Source organism: Leptonychotes weddellii, chromosome 12 (genome assembly GCF_054177405.1).
Source record: "Leptonychotes weddellii isolate Sample4059 chromosome 12, ASM5417740v2, whole genome shotgun sequence".
In the NCBI taxonomy this organism is placed as follows: Eukaryota; Metazoa; Chordata; class Mammalia; order Carnivora; family Phocidae; genus Leptonychotes; species Leptonychotes weddellii.
In genome coordinates, this window is record NC_138380.1 from 41,199,415 (window position 1) to 41,223,731 (window position 24,317).

Genomic DNA, 24,317 nt, shown 5'->3' on the forward strand with positions numbered 1-24,317 from the left:
AGACCTTCACCTCCCCTGACCCCTCTCCCAATACCGTCACACTGGGGGTTAGGGCTTCCACATAGGAATCGGAGGGAACATAGTCCATCCACAGCAGACAGGAAGAGAAGAGCTCTCCGAAGAGGAGATTAATGGCATCCAAAGACTCAATTAGTGCCACTGAATTGTACACTTAAAAATGATCTAAATGGCAAATTCTTTGTTACATATATTTAACAACTTAAAAACTTATACCAAAAATTGAATTATTTTGAATTATTAAAAAGGAAGAGGAGGAGGAAGAGGAAGAAGAAGAGGAAGGAGGAATCAAACATCAAATCCACGGTCGCCAACCAGCCATGTAGCCTTGAGCAAGTCGCACACGCTCTCTGTGCCTCAGTTTCTTCATCTGTATCACAGGGGATATAATCTCTCCCTCAAAGAGTCGCTGAACGGTTAAAGCACAGGCCTCGCTGAGAAGAAGCAGCTTACCATGGCGGTGAGGATGGGGGGCTGTTATAATGTTCATCGTCCCTCTGCGTCCGTCCCCAAAAGAGCAGGCGGCGGGAGAAGGAAGCCGGCTCCGAAGGACAGTCACGTGGCTGCTGAAGTGACCAAGCACTGGGCCGGCCCAGGTGCCGCTGGCTGATGGCGTGCTGGCCCCGCTGCTCCCAGAGAGTGCCTGCCGTGTGGACGTGGATGCCCACCGGGCGCCCATGCACGGCCCGGCCAGCCTGCTGAAGCCAGGGGGGCACCCTGTCCCCTGGTGGCTCTGCACACCCACACTACATGGTGGACTCCAAGAACTTCCTTGGGCTGTCCCTGGAGAAGGAGACAGTAGAGAAGACGGCGCAGGAGACTGACTGCAGGTGCCAAGGTGGGATGATAGTCCCATCAGCCACTCAGAGGCCTACTGCACCACTGGGGGTGTGAGCTTTGTGGTCGCCCACAAGGTCCGCAGTGCCTGAGGCCTGCCTGGCAGAGGAGGGCCTGCCCCGGAGGGGAAGTCAGGACCAGCATTTCTAGAGTCTCAGTCCACAGCCTCCTAAAACGGAGCCTGAGCTTTACCCCTTGACTCCTATTACTTCATCCCAAGGTCACGGGTGAAAAGCAAGGTTCTCTTTCCCCTCCTCACCCCTGTCTTGATTTGGGTACTGGATACTGTCTTGATTTGGGTTCCCCCAGAAGCCAAGACAAGGATTTGAGAGCAAACAGTTTATCTGAGAGGGGATCCCAGGAGACACCAATAGGAGCGTGGGAAGGAATAGGAGGCAGGCAGGCGATAAAAGGGGGTGTCGTCAAGCCCACTACCACCGGCGGCAACTGGAGCTCTCCACTGTGCTGGGGCCTCGGGGGACAGGCACACACCTCAGAGTTACCCCACGCAAGGTACCTGGTACATTTGTCCAGCTCCCACAGTCACGGCTTAGGGCTGCCCCCAGGCCATTAACTGGCCAGCATCTTCAGCCTGCCAGTGAGTAGGCAGTGGGGGCAGAGCCTCGGGCAAAGGCTTGCAGGTGCTGGCCACTGGAAGATGGGCCAGCAGGCCGAGGGGATCGGGAGGAGGCTCCAGGAGAACCTGCAGCAGACAGGAATGCCCCACTGGCTGGAGTGCGGGTCCACTCTGGGCAGCCTGGTCCTTCTGCCAGGGGAACAGGACATCAGGTTCTCAAAGCCCAAAGGCATCTGCAAGAACTAGATGATTTCTAGGCCAAATTCCTGTTCCCCCTCTGGTGAAGAAACTGAGGTCTGGGAGGGTCGGTGACTGGCTCCTGATGGCTCGGTGAGTCAGCTGCAGAGCCCGAATTGGAACCTGGGTCCAGGTTATGATGGGCCTGGGGATTCGGAGCTGCAGGAAGCAGGGTACGAGGTGGGGCCTGGAAGGCACCAGGGGGAGGCAGGGGCTTGCACCCAGCCTCGGGACTCCATGCCCTTCATTCTTCATTGCTGGGATCACCCCAAGGGCCCAGCCACCCTGGGCTTAGGAGGGGAACCAGAGGTTGCTACAGAGCTCCCCCAGAGTGGGGAGTGGACCTGACAACAACAGAGCCTCAGCGAGTGGTCAGCTGAACCAGGCGGGCAGCACAGGGAGTCAGGCTGCTCCATCCATATGGCCAAGAAGTGGGGCTCTCAAACTTTTGGGAAGGCCTAGGTCCCTAGAAGAACTTCACAAGGCCTTCCATCTCTCAGGACTCCCCTTGCCCACACGGCCAGTCAGCTCACATTCCAGGTAGCTGCCAACACTGGGCTGACATGTCCTGTCTGGGTTGTGGGAGGGGTGACGGCCCTTCTCCACCCAAGGCTGGCTCACATGAAGCCCCGAACATTCTCCGAACTGTAGCATGGGCCCCTTCCCGGGCTTTCAGCTCCCAATGTCCCAACCCAGTCCACCCTCCACCGAGTAGCCTCCCAGAGCAAACACAGCTGCAGTGTGAGATCCCAGCACATAATGACCCACAAGGCCCTCCACGACCTGGCCGCTGCCTTGTGTCCTGTAGCCGCCACGCAAGGCTCCCTGAACCAGTCCAGCGGCTTCCTACCTGCATGTCTTCATGACACAGGACTCTCTCCTCCAGCCTATGTCCTAGCTCTGCACAGCCTCCAACACGGTGTGAGGAGCGATGGAGAGAAGGGTTGAGCCAGGACTCCTCGCCCAGGGAAAGGAGCAGCCTCCATATGCTCTCCTGCTGCTAAAGCCCAGTGTTTTCCAAACTGCTTCCATTGTGTTCTGGGGGTGTCTGAGTCTTAGGTCAGAGGTCAGCGATGGCAAGTCCTCCTTCCACCCGCTGCTGGGTCTTGGGATCCTGAAGGCAGAGACGAGGCAATGTGAGTTGGCAATGGCACCCCAAGGCCACCAGAGGGCAGTGCAGGGCAGAAAGCTGCCCGCAGAGGTGCAGGGAGGACAGAAGTCACAGTATTCCTTAGGAAAGAAGACCACTTTTGGGCCCATTGAGGTCCTGCCAGGCCTCATCCAGCAGAGAAGCCATGAGCCAGGCCACCCGGAGGAGCCTGAAAAGACTTGGACGGGCAGGGCCTCCATGAACCCAGAACTCTGCTGTCTCTCTGTGGGTACTGGACGCTGCATTTTAGCTAGGGCCCAGGAGACTAGGACTTTCCAAACTAACTTGCATGTGAGTCACCCTGGGAACTGGTTAAACTATGAATTCTGATCCAGTGAGCCTTGAAGCCCAGAATGCTGGCCACTAGGGGTTTCGTCCTCTGGCAGGAGGCTAGGAGAGTTTTCTCTAGAGAATCTGAGCAGCCCAAGAAATTGACATCCAGTGTCCCCTAACAAATAGCTCAGCCAGAATGGCCCCCCTGTAAGTACAGAGCTCCTAATCTCTACAGTGCCCGACTCCATGAGCAGACTGCTAAGGATTGCCATATATATGAGGAAAGGCTAAAAGGTGGACAATGAAAGAAACAGAAAAAAAAAAATAACGTGAAAGAAACAGGTAGTGTAAAGAGAATACATCTTTTTTTAAAGCATCTATATCCTCTGCAAGATAGAAGATGTTGCATGCACAAAACAAAAACAGTATGCACAGCACTTAGCTGCAGCAAGGGCAGGAAGTCCCATGTCCAGTGACAGCCCAGCTGTGTCCCACCTCAAGCCAGAGACCCTATCTCTCCACTTTTCTGGCTCAGAGCCTTCTCCACTCCAACCGGGCCCCCTGCAGGCTCAGCCCAGGGGTGGGAGGGGGGCATCAACATGCCAGGGTAATTCTCAAATCGTGGGAGAAGAGACCCTGTGAATAAATGCCTCAGCCTCCTGTCCCTTTGAATGAACAAGGAGAAAACAGCATTGCCAAGGTATAGAGGAGCAAAATCTGGAGAATGGAGGGGCTCAGAGGAAGGCTTGGCTGCCCCAGGGCCCTACACAGGAAGGGAAAGGCAGGAAGGGGGCAGACGCACGCCCCCAGGCCAGCCGTGAGATCTGAGGAGAGGGGCTCCCCGCTGCACCCCCCGGGTCAGGTGCACTCCAGGAAGTGGTTAGCCCCTACTTCTGGAAGAGGTGCCGGACGAGACAGAAAGCACATGGAGAGGCCTGGCCTGGGTAGCTGGTGGCCCAGTTCCAATCCTGAGTCTACCAGTGACAGCAGCGTGACCTCAGGCAATTCATTTCCCCTCGGAGCCTCATCCCACGTGTGTGCGAGACCCACACCCTCACTTAGTGTGGCTCCGTGGATGGCCCCCTTCCCTTCACAGACCCAAGCCCCTGCTGACGCTGCTGTCCCCAGCCCCAGCCCCAGATCAAGGGCCCCTGGTTCTCTTTTTGCAAGACAGACAACTTCATGTCACAGAGCCCTGAGGAGCAACAACTCCCAGCCCCAGGCAGCCTTCTCTCTCCCTGACGTCCTGGGACACCGGCTCCCACCCTGACACCCCACATGTGTCACACACACTGTGGAACACACACAGCACACACCAACATGCCTAAACATGAGCACACACTAGATGAACACACCTACACCTATCCATACTACGCGTGCCCCCACATAAATATATATTGCAAACATCACACACTCATGTGTGCGCACACACAAGTCTCTGCCCTTGTCTGTCCCCTCGGGTCTCTCCGGGTCCTTATGTACTTGCAGTGTTTCCTCTGAGTCTGTCTGTCTGCCTCATCTCCCGCGCACCATTAAATGAGTCCACACGTGTAAAGCACTGAATGCCTAGCACAGCTGAGCGCTCACTGCCTGTTAGCTAGGATCATTGGACTTGTGTTTCTCCCTCTCTCTGTTGCTGTGTGTCTCTCTTATGTTTCGGTGTGTCTCTGTTGCCCTCCATGTTTCTGTCTCTGTCTCTCCTTCCCATGGCTGTCTCCATCTCTCCATCTCTACCTTTTCCCCCTCTGCTTCTTGCTCTCTGTCTCTTCGTCTATGTAGGTCTCTCTCTCCCTCACCCCCTCTCTCTTTCACCCAGTGACTCACGTCCTCCATCCTCAGTCTCTGCTCCCCACTCCAGGCCCTGTCCCCGCCAATCTAGGGACAAATCTCACCCTGAGCTGGATCCAGAACCTCAAGGACAGCCCTCCCAGCATATGTTTCTCCCAGACCAGGCTCAGCTGCCTGAGTGCTGCTCTGTCCCTCATGCTCCTGGCTCTGGAGGCATGACACACGTGCTGGGCCCTAAGCTGGTGCCCCAACTCCAAGAGGCAGCTAGCCCACCCATCCCGAGACCTCCTCTGGATGGGGCTGCCCTCTCTTTGGCCCTGGCATCCACAGGGAACAGATTCTGTCCTGCTGGAGCCAAACAGAGATTAAAATAGCAGGCAATCAGGAGATCCAGGAAAGGAAAATGCAAGCTTTAGCTAAGGAGGGGCTGGAATTCAGGAAAGAAAGGTATCTCTACTCCTGCCCCTCACCACAGACAGACAGATAACAAGGATTCTCCCAAACTTCCTCAGGGGTCGCCCCACGTGCATGCCCCAAACACTCCAGCCACAATGACTTCAGTGTTCCCTAAACCTCAGCCCTCCCTGCCACAGGGCCTTTGCATGTGCTGGTTACATTGCTGTTCATGCCCTTGGCCTTGGCTGTGGCCACATTGGATAGATCCTCCCCTTCCTTCTAAGCCCAGGTAGTTTATAGCTCCACCTAGAGCCATCTTCCCTTCCCCCTTCACCACCCGCACGGTGCTACATGGCTCTTCGAGGCTCTGTTGACACGTTGTCTTGTCCGCCCTCGAGCCTGTGAGCTTCACCGGGCTGGGCACGGGTCTTAAGAACTTCTGCACATGGCAGTGTCAGCATGGGAATCAGCACAAGTGAGCATGATCCTCAATCAGCCATTGTCCCATCAGCAAATTGTTCCTGGTCACAGGGCCCCTGCTCCAGAGAGGGTCCCTGGAGACCCTAGACCTCCACAGTCTGTCCGATCGCTATAACATGGGGGGCAGTAGAGGGTTTCCATCGACCCTGACACTCAGTTATGCAAGCCTAGGTGAGTTACTTAAGCTCTCTCTGCCTCTGTTTTGTCATACATAAAATGAGGGTGATATGGAGATAAAACGAGTTCATATATGTTGAGTACTCAGTACTGCACCTGGCCCAAGGCGAGTGCCATGAAGTACTGGCCATTGTTAGGACGCTTTCCCCTTTAATTCAGCACACGTCCAGTGAGCACAGAGGAAGAGCCCCGCCCTGCTGGGCATCCAGGGATCACACAGTGGCTCATTCAGAGGTGGGGCTGGACCATGGGTTTCAGTTCTCAGAGCTGTGAGGCCCCTGAGGAGTTCAGCGGGGGCAGGGGGAGCCCCTCTGAAGGCCAGGGTTAGCACAGAGCTTGACCCTGGCCGAGGAAGATAAGGAGAGCATCAGGTGTGCAGAATGGCAGAATCCCAAAGAAGGAGGAAAGTACCTGGGGGAGAGGGTGGGGGGCAAGGGGGTCCTGGGGAGACAGTGGGAGAGAAAGCTGAGGCATGAGGGGGATGAAGCCTCGCTGGGCTGGACAGATGAGATGGGCCCAGCAGGGTGGGGACGTCCCTGCGGTGGCCAGGACCATGCAGGCAGCGCCGGGCTCCTGTTGCAGTGATATCCCTGGCCATAGGCCGCCTCACAGTGGCCATCACCATCTCTCAGGACACACACGGTGTGTCCCTGCCCAGCATCCTGCTCCCGCCCCACCTGCCAAACACCAAAGAACAACAGTGTTTGCTCTGGGAATTACTGAACTTGGGAAAGTATTCATGGAATATGACAAGAGTCTTAGAATCCAACTTGCAGATCCACAGAAGCTGAGGATTCTGGGAACTTCTAGAAGACAGGGGTAGTCCAGGCTGGCCCAATTCCCTCCCAGACATGGCCGGTGTGGTAAGAACCTAGTCTGGTTTTCAGACCCTTCTGAGGAAAGTGAGGACCTGGGTGAGGATGGGCTCTGAAGCCCTGCCCTCCCACACACCCGGATGAGGGTGGGTGCGCTCTTCAAGATATGCTGAGTGAGGGGCTCCTGGGTGGCTCAGTCGGTTAAGCGACTGCCTTCGGCTCAGGTCATGATCCTGGAGTCCCGGGATCGAGTCCCGCATCGGGCTCCCTGCTCGGCAGGGGGTCTGCTTCTCCCTCTGACCCTCCCCCCTCTCATGTACTCTCTCTCATTCTCTCTCTCTCAAATAAATAAATAAAATCTTAAAAAAAAAAAAAAGATATGCTGAGTGAGTCTCTCCATCTGCTGGGGGGTCCTGAGCTCCACTTCAGAGAGACAGCCCAGGGCAAACAAAGGACATGTTGGTGAAGATCCACTCAGAATCCCCTGGCGTTGCTGTGAAGGCAATGACCTCCTGCCCAGCTCGCTCTCCCACAATGTTGGAACGGCTGAGGGGGCAGGAGGGAGTCGGGGGGCAGGAGTCTTCCCTGGGGCAGGCTGATGAGGACACAGGAAGGATGGCAGTTGTCCACGGGGCAGACTGGTGGGGGAGTGTGTGTGTACGTGTGGAAGGGAGAGAGTGAGTTCTCCATCACCGTGGGGTGTGCAAGCAGAGGCTGAGGGCTCCTGCAGGATGGTGAAGAGAGGCTCCCGTAGCCCAGCACACAGAGGGAAGTCTAGAGGAGGTAGCCCCTGGGCTCCCCTTTAGTCCCAGGCCGAGGGTGGGGGTGTGACATGGGTGTGGCTGGCTGTCTCTGGGAGGGGGCACGGCCAAGGGCAAGAATCAGGAGAGGGTAAGAAGCAGGGCCCGCTGGGACAGTCAGCGAAGGCTCCTGCAGCGGCTGTGCGGGCTTGGAGGGGTTTCCCAGGCAGAGGTGCCCGGCAAGAGCTTGAGGGCTGGGAGCAGGGTCCGAGGGAGGGTCTGTTGGTGCCTGCAGAGGGACGGCTGTGATCAAAGGCGGTGGAAGTGGGCTGATGTGAGGTGCCTGCGTCAGGAACGCTGCGCAGCTGGTGGGCACAGGCTCAGCAGATGGGACTGGAGAAGCACGATGGGTCGGAATACAGAGGGTCCCACAGCTCAGGACTCTTGATGCCTCTTCCTTGGGAAGGGGACGGCCAGGAGTCAAGGAGGGTGAGATGCTTCTCTACGGCTGTGGAGCAGGGAGGAGCATGTTCTTGGGAGCATGGAGGACTTCCTGGTGGAGGTGGCAGCCACTGGCCTGAACCTGGGAGCAGGGGCGGGGAGGGGTAGGCAAGACTTGTGCGCAGCAGGAAGCGGGGCGCACGGGGGCATTCCCGGAGGAAACTCGGCCTGCAAAGAATAACTGCATGTGCCCCTCCTGCCGGAGAGGCCAGCCCAGCTGAGCCCCGGCCCACATGGCTACAGGCAGAGTGAGCGCACCTCTGTAATTAAGTGAGAAAGCCATTTCCCGCTGTTGTTAGACGACCCCCGATACACTGGAAAGAAAGCAGAGCATCTTTCTTTGTAATGATAACTTCTGGATCTGAGGAAGGTGTCGGCTGTCATTTCTGTCGGCCAGCAAAATGCCGCTCTGCCACCCCCTGGAGTGACAGAGCCCATTTTAGACCTCAAAAGGCATAACTGCTTGTTTTTCCTTCAGTACCACAGAGGAAGGAAACAGACTGCGACAGCAAAGGCAGAACACTTCTGGAAGTCCATTCAGAGAGCCCCGCTGGCTGGCTTTTAGACAGTCAAATAAAGCCCCTGGCTCCCACATGGCCATGGTGGGGGGGGGGGTGAAAAGGCGTGCCAGAAACCCCAAAGGTGCACTGCCCGCCCTCCCCCAGAGCTGGTGGGAATGGGGAGCCCCAGCAGAGCAGGCGGGACCCTTGAAGACCGTGGAGTCCACCCCCGGAATGACGGATGGGAAAACCGGGACCCCGAGAGAGGGCCGGGAGCTCGGCGCAGTGTCAGCCAGCAGTTAGGAGCCCGGGATGCGGCTGGCTGCACCACGCAAGAGCGCGTGGCCCCGGCCGGGGCGTGGTGGTACCGGCAGGTGGTACAAGGCCTAGGCCAACGTTGCACAGCTCTCCGGCGAGGACCCCCTCTCAGCGCTTCTCCCACGTGGAGGAAGGCTTCACCCTCTTCCAAGCCTCGGGGCAGGAGAGGGGGCACGTGCAAAGGAGGGCAGGAGGGTGGGGTACCGAAGTCTCCAGCAATGTGCTCATTAGGTCCCAGGCTCTTTCCTTGCCTCAGTTTTCTCCATTCACCCCAAGGCAGCAAGGATAGGCCTGCAGCTCGAAAACAAAGGATTCTGGACTTGGTCAGAAATGGGGTGCTGACCTGGAGGCAGGCTGTCCAGTATCCACTTGGGCTGGAGCAGCCGTTTCCCTGGAGTTCCTCGCTGCCCTCATATTTGCTGCTTGGGGGTCCTCGTTCTGCGGCTGGCTCTCTGCTCCTTCTTTCACTATGTTTCCAGAAGGCAGATTTACAGAGGAGAAGGTGCCTAACTCACACTGAGGTCCGCATGCAGAGGTGGGCTCACATCCCCCCTAAGCCACGTCTTTCACAAACAAGGCTGTGTGAGGAGCTCTAGTAAGCTCCAGTGATCATTTAGCTATCTGATATTGTCTGCTCCTCATCAGCCTTTCCCACTAGACCACATGCTCCGCAAAACTGTGTCTATCCCCACCACCTGGCACATACTAGGTGGGCGGTAAACGGGTGGCCAGGTGATTCAAATCTCTCCATTTTATAGACGCAGCAGCCACTGCAGTGTGGCCAGAGAGGGCCTCAACGAGGTGACAGTTGAGGCCAGAGATGAGAGAGTGAGCCAGGCAGGTATCTGCGTAAGGGCCTTGTAGGTAGAGGGGATAGCTAGTCATAAAGGCTGTGAGATGAGAGAGTGTCTGGCAAGTTCCAGGAACAGTGTGTAAGTGCACATGTGTGTGTTTGTGTGTTTTGTTCATGCACGCATCTGTGTGTGCGTGCACAGGATGTGCAAGCCTTTAGGCGTGTGTGTGTTGTTTGGGCAAGGATCGGGGTGCCCGCACACAGGGGATGCGTGTGCCTGCAGGAGTGTGTGTGTGAGTGCCTGTGTGGGTGGTGAGCCTCGTGGGCCACTGTAAGGCCCGGGCTCTCCTCCGAGTGAGGTGGAAGTCATTTGAGGCACTTGAGCAGAGGAGAAACATGGTCAGACATAACCTTCAAGGCCCGCGTAAGGAGGCGAGGGTGAAAGCAGCTCCCCGGGGATCTCGAGCCTCTGCTTGGGCTCTGGTTCCAGCCCCAGCACCACCCCCACTGGTGCCTAGGACTGGGCTTAGCAGTGCTTACCAAAGCTCTGTGAGCAGACACCAAGAGAGGGAGTCGGGGGTGGGGGGGGTGGCAAAGGGATGGGGCTGGGGCAGCAGCAGAGAAAGAAGCCATTGGGTGCCCCCTGTGCCCTGGGCAATTTCTTGGGTGTGTTACTGTGTAAGAACAGTGGAGTAGGGCCTCACTAGAGATCAGAATCACCCTCAGGCAGGGCCTCAGTTCAGAGGGCTTTATAAATAATGCCTGGAATAATTAAAAAGAGACTGTTCGCTCCCCCTCCTCCTGCCTCTGGGGAGGGATATTCATCCGCAAATAAATTAAAACCAAATCCAGCAATTTGCATGACTCCAGCTCCAGGGCTGCTTGTAAGCATGTCCCTTGAAGATGCCATGGACCAGAGCACGGTGGTTCTAATTCATTCGCTGCTCCAGGTGCAGCCCTGGTGGGGAGTCTGCTCTTCAGGGGCAGAGGCTCTATCTGCCCTGTGCTCTCACCCTGGGGCCCAGAGCACTGTCCACGCAGTTGAGGATCAGGATACCAAGCCGTGCATTCATCACTGAGTCATGTTTCTGTCGGAGCGGGTGCTGTCCACATGGTGCTCAGTGGCTCTCGAGCTCCTCTGGGGGGCTGAACAGCCTTGGGAAGCCTCAGTTTGTTTTAGGGGAATAGGGAGAAGGCTATGACTGATCTACACTGAGGGAAGAGGTGCTGACATTGCAGGGGTTGATGTGACACGCTTCAAAAAGGAAAAAAAAATGGCTATGCAAATTCAAGGTAGAATTACATTATGCAACCTAAAATACCAGACACCAGGCTGAGCTGTGCTTCTGTAGGGCTGAGAAAACCTCAGAAGTCCCAAATGTATTGCCCTCAGCCACCACAAGACGCTAACCCCATGATGAGGGTCCCAAGCTCGTGACCTCATCTAAACGTGATCACCTCCCAAAGGCCCCCCTCCTAATACCGTCACGTGGGGGTTAGGGCATCAACATAGGAATCCGTTCTAGCAGTGTGTGCACAATCCTTCCTTACCCTCTGGCTCTCTCATGTAGGAGCTTCCACAGAAGTTAAACGTGAGTAGAGCTTTGAAGGGCAGGGCCGGCCCGTGAGCCGGGCTGTGTAAGGTCAGTCTGTATCTTGTCCTTCTTCACAAATCGATCATTCTGTCCCCAGTTGACACGCCCCCCACTTAGGCTAGAGGAAACTCCCCGCTGCTCCCAGGGCCCATCTCTGCCGCGTGCAGCAGGAACGGGGGTGGGGCGGGGTGGAAATGGGCCTGGTTTCTATGGCACTCGGATGGGTGTCCCCACCCAGGGCTCACACAGAGAAGGTGGCAGGGAACAGGCTCATGGTTCCCCACGTAAAGGCAGAACAAAAAGACAAAAAGCTCTTTGTTGAGCACAACATAGTGCCGCCTCCGACCTGGGGCTCCTGAACCAGATACTCAGTACAGATGCTCCCCATACTTCCCCTGCAGGCAGCAGAAGCAGCGCTGGGACAGCTCACCTGCCACAGAGGAGCGTGGACAACAGCCGGGGAGCCGCAGCGTGTGCTGGCAACTGCCCTGCTAAGCGCCTCCGGAAACGGGCAGAGAAACGAAGCCCAGAGAGGTCACAGGGCTGGTCAGGGTAGAGCTGGGTGAAATCTGAGCCTCCTCTCCAGGTCCCGCTGCCCTTCTCCACTGAGTAAGAAAATGTCAACAAGATACAGGCGAGGACTCCTGGTCCAGCATGGCCTGGACACATAGGAAGCTTGGATGAATGCTGAATGGCTGCATGGGTGGATGGGTCAATAGATGGGAGGGAGGGAGGGAGGGAGGGAGGGAAGCAGGGAAGAGTGGATGGACGGATGGATGGATGGATGGACAGACGGATGAGTAGATGGCTGGGAGACTGGGCACTCATCTAAAAGAGTAAGATCAGCACATGACTATATCCTCTCATCTTGAGACTGACCAGAACAGCATGAGAGCTGGGAGGGAATCCATGAATACCTGTTCGTTAATTTAAGGCAGTATAAGAAGTCATCCCAAGTATGGCCTCAGGAGTCAGCCTGGATGGACATGTCTATGCTCTGACTTGCTTGCTGTGTGATGTTGGGAAAGTTGTTACACCTTCCCGAGTCTCCATTTCCTCGTTTGTAAAATGGGGATAAGGAGAGTCCAAGTCATGGGATGCTCACAAGAATTGAATGAGGTTATTTATGTAAAGTGCTTAGCACAGTGCTTGGCATATAGGAAGAACTACAACATAATATCACTAGTTATTACATATTATTAATTTCACGGTCACTTATGCACTTTTCTTTATTAATAATAGCAAGATAACTGTGACAGCCCTTCTCGGTGTAAAAACCAATGGCCTTACAATCACCCACAGGACCTCACATGACCTTGCTTGGTTTCTTCACTGGTCCCATCTGTCTCCCCCTTGATCAAATGCACTTGCTGCACCCTGCCCCAGACCCTCGGCACCTGTTCTCGGTGCCCTGCCAGGCTCTTCCCCCAAAGAGCACCGTGGCTCACTCCCTCCCCTCCTCCAAGCCTGCTCCAATATCCCCTTCTCAGCGAGAACTTCCCTCACGCCTTTGAAAACTGCACTATCCTGCCCCATCCGGGCACTTCCCCTCTCCCTCCTGCTTCATTTCACCCCATAGCACCTACCTCCTCGTGACCTATTATGCACTTGAATTAATCAACTTGTTTGTCACCTGCGCCTCACAACAGAATCTCAAACCCACAAGGGCAGTGATGTCTACCCCCTCCCTTCCCCCGTGCTACAACAGTGCCTGGGACAGAGCGGGCACTCAATAAACAGTTGAATAAACAAATAACGTGTTACGAGGGTGCGCTAAGCCTTATAGCCAGTGCCCCAAAGCCCAGTGATCCAAGTTGGAAGGAAACAGTTGTCCAAGTGGAGGGAAGAACAGTTCTCAGGAGCCTAAAGAAGGCATCGTGAAGGAGATGTGGCTTTTGCACCACCCCTTGGAGGGTGGGGAGGACATGCTTAGGTACAGCAGGGGAGGAAGGCATTCCAAGCCGTGGGGTTGACATCAGCCAAGGCCCTGCAGAGAAGGGGAAGAAGCTGGGGGGCCTGGAGCACAAGGGTCCCCTAAAGCAGGCCAGCCCTGGGGTAGGGCCAGGAAAGCGGTACAGGTGACCATGGGGCCACAAGCCACGTTTTTACACAGACTGTAGGAGAGGGTGTAGGTCAGAGGCAGCCCTGGGGAGTCCCATCCCAGCCAGGCAGCCAGTACGCAGGGAGATATAATGAGCTTTCTCATCAGAGCTGCTGGAAGGATGAATTGCCTCCACCCAGGAAGCTCAGAAGTGAACATTAGTGCCAGCCCCCTTCCGCACCTCGTTTCAGAAACTGCACATTCTCTGCCCACGCTGGACAAGAGTGGGAAGGCAGAAAACCCACTGGGGTGATTGAAGCCCTTCACTTTAGATGAATTACATCTCTAAGTGGCCCCCCATCCACCCTGCACGGCACGATGCTGCCCCCTTCGAGCAGGAACCAGAGGAGGCTGCTGATTAGGAGGCGGCTTGACTGATGGATCCAGCCTCACTCAGCTCCCACAGGTCTGAACTTGACAAGGACTAATGGGATGGGATGCGGAGGGCGGGGGGGGGGGGGTGCACGGGCACTGGGGGTGGGGTAGTGAGCACTCAAGGGCAACCGGAATGAGCTTCAGCTCTGGAGTCAGATGGAGGTTCCAGGGTCAGAACCTGGCTCTGCCCCTTCCCAGTGCTGGGCAATGCCTTCAACGTCTCTGAGTCCCATTTTCCACATTGGCGGGACAGAGTGGGGGGGTGGGAATCTGCCCCAGGCTGGGCCACTCTGACACTCCGGCGTTTGCAACTGGGATTCACAAAAACTGGGGGTGGTTGAAGTGGGGGTGCTGAGGGTGCTATCCTGGAAGAGTCTCACAGAATCCGTGAACACAGAAAAACAGAGAGAGCAGGTGTGCTGGGGAAACCATGGTGCCCGCAGGGAAGCCAGGGGGATCCAGCCTAAGTTTTGGATGGTTTTCTCGATCCAGACCTTCCCGCTGCCGCATTTCCTGGCCCCGGGCTCACTGAGACACCCCTGTAAGACCTCTCCTTATAATCAATTCTCCTTTCCTCAATCTGGTTTGAGACCATGTCAATTGTGTGGTAGATTGTGTTTCCAGAGACCACAACAATCTCTCCCAGCCCACACACTCTTTTGCAATGGGCCTTGGCCACCCCTACCCCCATCCAAGGGGTGATGTCTGTCTCCCCTCCTGGCCCCGTGATGGGCTTAGTCAATGGCATGAGGTGTCAGTGAAACTCGGGGACTTCCAGGTACCGGCATTAAGAAGATCCGACAGCTTTCTACTCTTGCATTCTGGGGGCAGCCAGCTGCCAGGTAAAAACTGCCACTTCCCAGAATTCGCCATGCTGCAAGGGAGCCTGATCTAAGACACTTGGAGAGGCCCCAGAGAGATGCCCAGCCTAGCCCAGGCTCCAGACATGTGAAGGAAGAAGCCTTCTTGAGTGTTCTAACCCCAGCAGACAACTCATGGAGCTGACCATTGACAACAGAGCTGTCCCATTGAACCCTCCCCAAATTAGACAAGCCTGAGCAAACAAATGACTATTGTTGTTTTAACCATTACACGTTGGGGTATTGTATTATGCAATAACAGATCACTGAAACAAATTGCAACCCAAAACCATAATCCTCGCTACTCCCATCTATTAGGTTCCTGAGTTCAGATAGAGACAGCTCTGATAGTGAGAGACACCTAGTTAGGGTGAGACCCCATGAGCCGAGGAGGCCTTGGGTTCCCATCCCAGCCTCATCTCTGGTTGGCTGTGTGACTCTATTGTCCTAAGTGTCAGAAGGGCCTTCCTCATCCTGAACCCCACCCAGGTCCCAAGAGCATTGCTCCTGGACAAGCCCAGTGATCTGGAACCTCACAGAACAATCTTCCCATAACTACACACAATACTCTTCCCCTCCTCTAGCAGATCTTTACTAAACACCTAATTCATTCAATGAGCACTTCCTCTACAAATGGCCAAAAACCATATGAAAGTATGCTCAGCCTCATGAGTAATCAGGGAAATGGAAATTAAAGCAGGAATGAGATTCACCTTCCTGTTTATCAGGCTGGCAAAATGAAGATTGATCATAACTGCTACAGACAGGGATAGGGCATATCAGGGGTCTCGGGTGCTGGGAAGCAAGCAATCTGCAAGGCACTTTAGCAGCATATATTAAAATACAAAATGTCTGTGGGGCACCTCGGTGGCTCAGTCAGTTAAGCGTCTGCCTTCAGCTCAGGTCATGGTCCCAGGGTCCTGGGATCGAGCCCCGCATCGGGCTCCCTGCTCAGCAGGAAGCCTTCTTCTCCCTCTCCCTCTGCTGCCCCCGCTGCTTGTGCTCACTCTTTCTCTCTCTCTCTGTCAAATAAATAAGTAAAAATCTTTAAAAAAAAACAAAAACAAAATGTCTGTATCCTCCAATTTAGTAATCCCACTTCTGAGTTTGTACCCCAGAGAAATACTTGCACATGTTAGACAAAGAAGCATGTGCAAGAATGTTCTCTGCAGCGCTGTCAGGAACTGTGGAACTTGGGAAATGAACCGCACCCCCGTTAACAAGAGCGGTGTGTCCTTGCTCTGCTACATCAGGCAGCCATTACCCTAAGTGGTATTTTCTGCCACATTCATGCCGTAACCTAGAAAATACACATAGATGACATACGTAAGTGACACATAGCACCAAAGTGCTGGCACTAGAAGGTCCCTAAGACATATTGTCAAGTGAAAGAGCGTCTTTCTAGTATGGTATTTGTGTAAACAACCTCATGAGAAGTAGAAATACAAAAATTCACTGTAAATGCAAAATTTAAGGTGTGGAAAGGAACTCAGGAAACATAAAAAGTATTCTTTGGGGACGTTGATGGTATTGGGAATGTTTGTCTTATTTTTATTTATTTTTTTAATAATGATGGTGTATTTGCATGTATTTCTTATGCTTTTAAATATAATTTTTAAAGTAAGTATTTATGAATACTCATGGGTGCTTCTAGGTTGTTGGGGGCAGCTGCTGGAGTCCAGGCTGAAGAGAGAGCTGGAGTATAAGGCTCAGACCTGGGACTGGAGGAGCACAGGAGCGGGGAGATCACTGTGGGCTGGAATGGTCAAGGAGGGCAGCCTGGAGGAAGGGATCCCTCAAAGGCTGGGGAGACCTGAGTGGCTGGAGAGGAGAAACTGTCCCAGCAGAAGCTGGGTGTCCAGCCCCTGGGAAGCTGCATAGGGAGCTTCTGGCCCAGACAGGAAATGGGGCTGGGTAACCTCAGAGAGCTTGCCCTGCCCCTCTCCTTGCTCTGATTTCTCCAGCTGCTAAGAAGTCCTGGTTGTTCTGCCTGTGATGTTGGAGACCAGGGTGCAGGACAGCAGAGATGCGGGGCTTGACGTGTCCCCATTGCTCAAGTCCCAGGACCACACACACACATACACACGCACGCACACACACACACACACAGAGCCTCTCCTGCCCCACAAGAAGACTTCACATTCATCCCCATGGCTCCCTGTTGGTTCATTTGTATATTCTTTATTAGATCACACACCCGTTTTCCACCTATGTGCCTATGGGCCCTGCACTCCGCCTCAGCCACCTGCTCTCCTTTAGCGGCCAAAGTCACTAAAGCTAGAAGGGCCCTCGGAGTTCATCTAGTCCGAACTTCACCCATTTTATAGATCCCAGCAGGAGGGTGACTTGCCCAGAGACGCACGGAGCGGCAGGCCAGAACCAGGATGAGGAAGGTGCCGGCCCGCCCCCCATCCACCCTCAACCTCCCACTCCCTCCATCTGCATCTTCCCTGCAACTCTCCTAGCCCCCACACCGCACCTACGTGCAGAGAGAGATCAAAACACTTGGCTCAACAAATGATGGAATAAATGAATAAATGAGTGATGACTAAGTTAAAAATAGGCAATGCTGGATTTCTCATCAGAACAAAAGAAAGAGAGAGAGAGAGAAAGACAGAGAGGCTGTCTTCTCCACAGTTGCAAAGAGATTTCCTCCCTCCCAGTGTGCCTGTATGAGTGGGGCTGGGGAGGGGAAGGGCTCCAGGCCTTGGAGGGTATGTTTGGGCTTCAGGTCTAGATGCTCGCCAGATCAGTACATGTGCATCTGTGTCTATCGGGTTGGGCCCTGGGCACTGTTGGGAGATGAACAGACCTTAAGGAACTCAGTCGAAGGCAATAGCTCCTAAACTTGAACCCTGCATCAGCATAACCTTGAGGATTGTTGTACCCCATCTGGAGATTTTGTGGTTCAGTAGGTGTGGGGCAGAGCAGAGAGTCTGCATGTCTAACAAGTGCCCAGGTACTGCCGATCCTGCTGGTCTGGAACAGCAGTGGTTCTCAGTCCTGGCTGCTTGGCAGAATCACCTAGGAGGCTGTGAAACCACCCAGGGCCCAGGCTGCTTCCTTAACCAATTACATCAGAGTCTCTGGAGAAGAGACTCAGGCAGCAGAGCTCCTTGCACTTCACCTAAGGTGAAGGACCGGTATTTTTTCCTTATTGTCAATCAGTTGTAGAACAGCACTTTTGAGAAATAGGCACCAAAAAATAGATTTCTAGAAAAAAAATGAAGTAAGCCATAAAGTTGCACAAATATATGGTCACATTTTTATTCTTAGATTTAGCAAGCATAAAGCTACTCTGTCAATTGCCATAGAAGTTTCCATAGGCTTCCTCTCAATTTCTTGTCTTATTGCAGACTGATAGCCAAAAGTCTGTAAACTGAGGCATCTTTGGACACCTGATTTGAGCAGCCCTAGGTGAGACCTCTAACTCTCAGGGTCAGTCAAAGCCAGACAGGGATGACCAACAGCCTAACCTGCTCCTGAGAGTCAGATCCACAATTCCCAAACCTGGATGAGCATCAGATCCTCCTTCCCATATCCATAGGGTCCATCCTTATACCGGCCAGAGTTGGGGGTATTTTCTGAAATACTTCTCAAAAACATCGCTTACTGGGAAAATCAATAAGAGGAGGCTTGCAGAGAGAAGTACTGTTTTCTTGTAGTTCGATTCCTGGTTGTAAGGTCAGCAATTCTGGGTTCTGGCTTTAAACCTATCACTAACTAGCTAAGAGGCAAATAATATTTCCCTGGGTGTCATTTTTCCCTTCCTATGAACTGGGCAGAAAGGCATCTCTGGCCCTATGATGTCATTACTGTGGTTCCAATGATCTGGAAAATGCATATTGCCCCATCGATTCAGTCATCGATGCCTGGGACAGAAATCGTTGTGAGATCCTCTCAGCAAGAATTCTCTGGCTCAATGGTCATGCAGCGGAGAGGTCTGAGTATTAAACTGATGGCTACCGTCCCTCAGTAGGTGAATCCTGGCATCCCCTCGGTGCCAAACATGCTAACTTGAGTTGTGTTTGCCTTTTCCCAAAGGCGAGTTGCTGATTCTTTGACATTCAAACCCAGGATCAGGTCACAGTCATGAACAGAGAAACACATCTGGAAAGCAACACACCCTCTCATCCAGAGGGACTGAAGTCCCGGCCCTGGGACTTCCCCTCTCTGGGCCCCAATTTCCATATCTACAATGAGGGGAATTAAACGAGAGGCTCGCTAAAGTCACTTGAAAAGCTCTATATTAATTTGCCAATTTTTGCTAGACTTTAATCACAACACAAACACTTGTAAAAGATCAATGTCACATCTAGTCAAGACCATCAGGAACAGGGTGGCTGGGTGATCTTCATCTTGGCCACGTTTTTCCACTCACTTTCCCTTATAAAGCCTGTCACAGTAGCAGCTAGACGGGCTGAGAGTCTGGGATGGGCCCATCATTGAACTAACGCTACTGTGCTTAACCCCCGTTATCCTCAGAGGAGGTAGGGACTCTAACAGGTACCATTCTGAGCTCCACTTTACATGGGGAATTGTGACCCAGAGAACTGAAGTAACTCATCCAAGGTCATGCCGCTAGAATGCAGCAGACACAATTCTAACCAGGCAGTCTGGCTTCAGTCAATTCCTGTTGAGCCCCTACCATGTGCATACGATACAAGACCCTGCACAGAAACAGTATTTGGGGACACCTCTGATAGTATTTATGCTATGTTAAAAACTAACTGCTCCTTCTTCCCGAGCAGCCAGGGGAAATGCAGGACAATTTGAATTTCTTCTGTCAATATTCTGTAGACATGCCAAAGAGAACATTAGCAGATTGTGCGGGGAGATGCAGTTCTCCACACAAATACATCATATTGTCACGAAATCAATGGCCCCAGTGCTAAGTTTGGGAGCACTATCTTTCTTAAGGGAAGAAAAAGCTTTTGAGTGAAATTACAATTCTTCCTTCACAAACAGCCTCCTGGTAAGACCGGCCAGAGGGGCAGGTGGTTGATGCCCAGGTGGGCTCTGAATTTTGTCAGGAGGACTGGGTGGGAGATTTCATAGCAAACCCTGAGTAAACAAAAGGGCTATTTCTAAGGACCTGCAGACCTTAGGGGGCTCTTCCTGCAGACAGATAGCATGGTGTTAAGAGTATCACCTTCTGACCCAAACTGCCTGGATTCAACTCCTGGGTCCACCACTTATTGGATCTATGACCTTGGACCCGTTACCTAATCTCTCTGTGCTTCAGTTTCTTCATTCCCAAAAGAGACAACAGTAAGGTTTCTGGGGATATATAAGTCCATCAGCTGTCATTATTTCAATGCCAGGTTACTCACAAAGCCCACTATTTGGAAATGCAAAAGTCAAGGGTTGAAGTGCGGGATTCCACTTTCTCATTAAATATGCTTCCTTCTAAGAACAGTGTGATGGACTTCCCTGAATACAAAGTGATGGGAACCTCTGTTTTTCCCTTTTTCCCTCCACCATCCAACTATACCCAACCTTGGGTTCTCATCGCCTCTCCTTGGCTACTGTTCTCCTGCAGAGGGGCAGTCAGGCTGAGAAGGGGGCCTAGATTTTCCCTCTGCTTCTCCTCCCCCCACTTCTTATCATCCTGGATCAGCCTGGGTCACCTTTTCTCATCCTCCCTGAGAAGAGCTGACACAGGGCCAGGCCCCCAGAAAGGATCCGGGGAAGAGCTAACTCATACTAGCTGACCACAGGTAACAAGGTTGCTATGAAAACATCCTAGGGTGATTCTAGCCACATCTCATCTGCCAAGCTGTCTACAGAGTATGGCCTCCACCAGCCTAAAAGGGCTGGCCTCCTCTCTGATGCCTGCCAGCATTCTGCAAAAGCCTGGCTGGGGTTTGATTTCTGTGCTTTGTCCCAAATTGACCCAGACGCAGCTCTCCCACCACACCCTGCAGGCTTGGATGTGCGGGATCCCCAGGTCCCCAGGCTCCAGGCTCTGAATGAAACCAGAAGCCTCACTCTCTCTGCAGCCTCCAGCCTCTAAGTCTCCAACTGGAACTGGGGACTATGAGGCTGTGCGGTGAGGTGGGGGCAGCTCAGGCCTGGGGGTCAGGAGGTCTGTGGTCTCCTCCATGGTACCCTTGCTCAAATGCCCAGACTAACTCACCCAAATACAGGGCTGAAGGAAAGCCCTTCCCAACCCCCAGAGCAAACCACAACCTACCTCCTCCTGCTAAAGGCCAATTCCTACATTTTTAAATATTTTTCTTACTATTAAAAGTAATATATACCCTTGCAAAATTTTGGAAAAATACTGAAAAGCACAAAGAAAAAAGTAAGAAATCATTGATATTCCCATGATCCAGAGTTATCTGTGTTTAACAACGTGGTTCTATCCTCTTGTAATAGACATATTCGATGCCTGAGCTTCAGTAACAGCCAAGGAAAGGAGCCAGGCGCCCTGCCTCTACACCCAGCTGGTAGCACTGGGTGTTTATAGGTGGTCTAGAGGACTCCCAGGAAGACTCAAAGCCGAGCCCACCACATTCAGGGTTCAGACACCCAGGCCTATGACATAAACAGGTGTCGGGCTATGTCATGGCTAATGTTAGGTGTTAACCTGGCCAGGCTATGGTGCCCACTTGCTTGGTTAAACACCCATCAAGATGTTGCTGTGGAGGTATTTTTCAGATGTGACTAATACTTAAATCAGTAGATCTTGAGTAAAGCAGATTACCCTCTGTAATGTGGGTGGGCCTCATCCAATCAGCTGAAGTTCTTAAGAAGAAGAACTAAGGTCTTCCCAAAGATGAAGGAATTCAGCCTCAAGTCCGCCACATGGCTGCAGTCAATGATAATAGTACTGTCTGGGGACAGACGGTAGCTACACTTGTGATGAGCATAGCATAACATTTAGACATGCCAAATCACCATGTTGTACACCTCAAACCAATGTACATTGTGGGTCAGCCATACTTCAGTTAAAAAAAAAAAAACCTGCCATGGGCGCCTGGGTGGCTCAGTCAGTTAAGCGTCTGACTCTTGATCTCAGCTCAGGTCTTGATCTCAGGGTTGAGAGTTCAAGCCCGGCATTGGGCTCCATGCTGGGCATGGAGCCTACTTTAAATAAATAAATAAATAAATAGATAGATAGATAAATAAATAAATAAATACAAAAAAACAAAACTCCACATGGAAACCATGCCTGAGTTTCCACCCTGCCTGGCCTGCCCTGCAGGTTTCAGACTCAAGATCGCAACGTCAACTCTTACCTGATTTTCCAACCTGCTGGCTTACCTCTGGATTTCAGACTTGCCAGCCCCCACAATTGTGTGAGCCAATTCCTTAAAATAAATCTCTCTGTATGCACACACATCCTCCTGGTTTTGTTCTTCTGGAGAACCCTATCTAACACAGGCAAAAGCAAAATGGCAGAGCTGCTCTGAGACCCTCGAGGGAGAGTCACGGCAGGCCCAAGGCCAGAGGCCAGCAGGGGCCTCAGTGTGTCCTAGGGACTGTCATTTGCACCACCTCTACTGTGCCCCTCTGGTGGCCTGTGGCCCCATGTATCCATGACACGAGCTGTCCCGGTAGCACCCTGCTAGGGGACCTCAAACAGAGGAACCTGGGGAGAGGAGAGCGTTCTCCCTCCCCCTTGCCAGCCGGCTGCAGGGATGTCTGAGGCCCGCAGAGTCAGCAACGTGCTGTCCCCAGCAGATCCTCCGTCCGCAGGCGAGGCCGAGTAGGGCCAAGGCACGGCAGCCGCCAAGTTAGAGGCGGCAGATCCCTGCGCAGCCACACGAGCAGCAGGGGCTCCACTCAGCAAGGTGGGAGAGAGTCTTGGCCGGCACTTCTGGGGAGCCGGAGGGGCTGCACCCCGCTCCGAGGTCGGGGGCTTAGGGCAAATCCGTGCGTGAGTCCGTGCAAACCAGAGAGAAGAGAAAGAGCCGGATCAAGAAACCAGCAGAAACCGGGACTCTGACCAGAGGTGACCATGAGAACATGAGCTCCCTGGAATACATAACCCGCCTGGGGAGGTCACAGACCTCCCCTGGGATGCAGGCTAGCGTGCTTCCAGCAACTTGAGTTAAATCTCAAAGGACAGCTGTCATCACATGGAAAGAGCTATGGATGAGGACAGCAGAGGAAAAATTGTCCCCTCACACAGTTGGGACACGGCTTCCCCCCTCTTCACAAGCCAAAGCATGTTGGCTGGAAGGCAGGGCAAAGGGGGCCCAGTGTCCTGCTTCGGGCCTTTCTTGGAGTTGTGATTAGTCAGATGTCTCCTTGTTTCTGGCTTATGTCTGGTCTTCAGCACTGCTGACGATTTTTGTATGTCTTGGGAAGGTGGGAGGCGTGAATCAGGAGGTGCTAGTTTTAGCTGTCATAACCCCCTAATCTGTATTTTTCAGGGCCTCATCTTGTTCCGGGAACAGCTGAGGACCGTGGAGCAGAGATCAGGGTGGAAGGAAGTGGGTTCTCTGCCATGTTGCTGATGGGTTGGCTGGGGCTGAGGGAGCAAAGCAGACCTGCCACCCCCCACGAGGCCAGGAAGGTTATCCCAGTGTCTGCCTGAGAGGCCAGCATGGAGAGCGGCCAAGCAGAGACCAGGGACCCCGACAGGGAGGCCACACCCCTGGGAATCTGAACTCCTCTGGCTTCTTCCATGCCCTGGGGGTAATGTAAGGCAGCCCAGCCACACAGGTGATCATCCCCTTTCATGTGTTCACTTGACAGACATTTGTTCAGAATCTACTCCGTTCTAGGCACCCGTCGTAATGCCTTGCGCAGCGTCTTGTTCATAGTGGGCCCTCAATGTCTGCTGACTTTGAACTGGAAGAAACAATGACAATTATGACATGTCCTCACATTCCTAGGGACTGGGTGTTGTCACCCAGTCCTCACAGTGGTATGGCCCTCCGTGGCAGGGGTCATGATTTCATTTTGCAGTGGAGGAATTGAGGGAAAAGGGTGAAGGGAGCAAGAGATTCATCATCACAGGGGCCACAGAGAACACTGGAGCGGGGGGAGAGGTGGGATGGGGCCCAGGGACTGGACACCCTCCCAGGGCACAGCAGCAGCCTGTCCCGCACTGCCCTCAGGATGCCCTCCAAGGGTTTCTGCCCAGCCCAGCCCATGGTGCCTGCTCGCGGGAGGAGCCTGCACAGGGGACGGGGCACTGTGAAACCACAGACACTACAAGCAAGAGCCAGGCCCCGGGTGCCACTCGACACTGGAACCCGAACTATTCCAGAAAATACTAGCCCCACAGCTGTTCTCCAGGCACAAAGTTCAAGGCTCCTTCATGGGCAGGTAGAGACTCTGCCAGAGCTGACTTAATCCTTACTAATCGACATGATGACTTGTTTTTCTTTAGAGTCGAGTGACAACATGGCTGATCATAACTCATGCTTGGACCCCGCCTTCCCAAAGCAGGATTTGGGAGGGAAAAAAAAAGAGAGAGAGAGAGAAATATCAAAGTGATATCCCACAAAACCCACAGAACCCACAGAAAAAAAATAAAAATAAAAAATGAGCAAAATCAATGCCTGTTCTTTCACCAAAAGAATAAAATTGTATTCTGAAATTGCATTGCAAAAGCATACTCTGCAGTCTGAGGCTAAATTGGTGTGACCACAGCTAAAATAAAGAGCGTCATAAGCCTGGGGAACAGGATGTCATCTGGCCGTAAGGTGGGGTGGAGGGAGCACCCCCTCATCTGCTATGGCACCTGGTCTGAGCAGACAAGACAGGGGGTCCATGTGGGGGCCCCAACAGGTAGGACAGGGAGGCCGGCTAATGTCCATTCCGTGG

General features: G+C 53.3%; 1 long non-coding RNA gene across 1 annotated transcript; it reads left to right on the forward strand.

Moving 5' to 3' along the window:
* Positions 1-13,483: 13,483 nt before the first annotated feature.
* On the forward strand, positions 13,484-24,034 carry LOC145716405 (uncharacterized). Its single transcript, XR_014139039.1, has 3 exons — positions 13,484-13,702; positions 22,916-23,207; positions 23,881-24,034. It is a non-coding gene; the product is annotated as an uncharacterized LOC145716405 (long non-coding RNA).
* Positions 24,035-24,317: the final 283 nt, after the last annotated feature.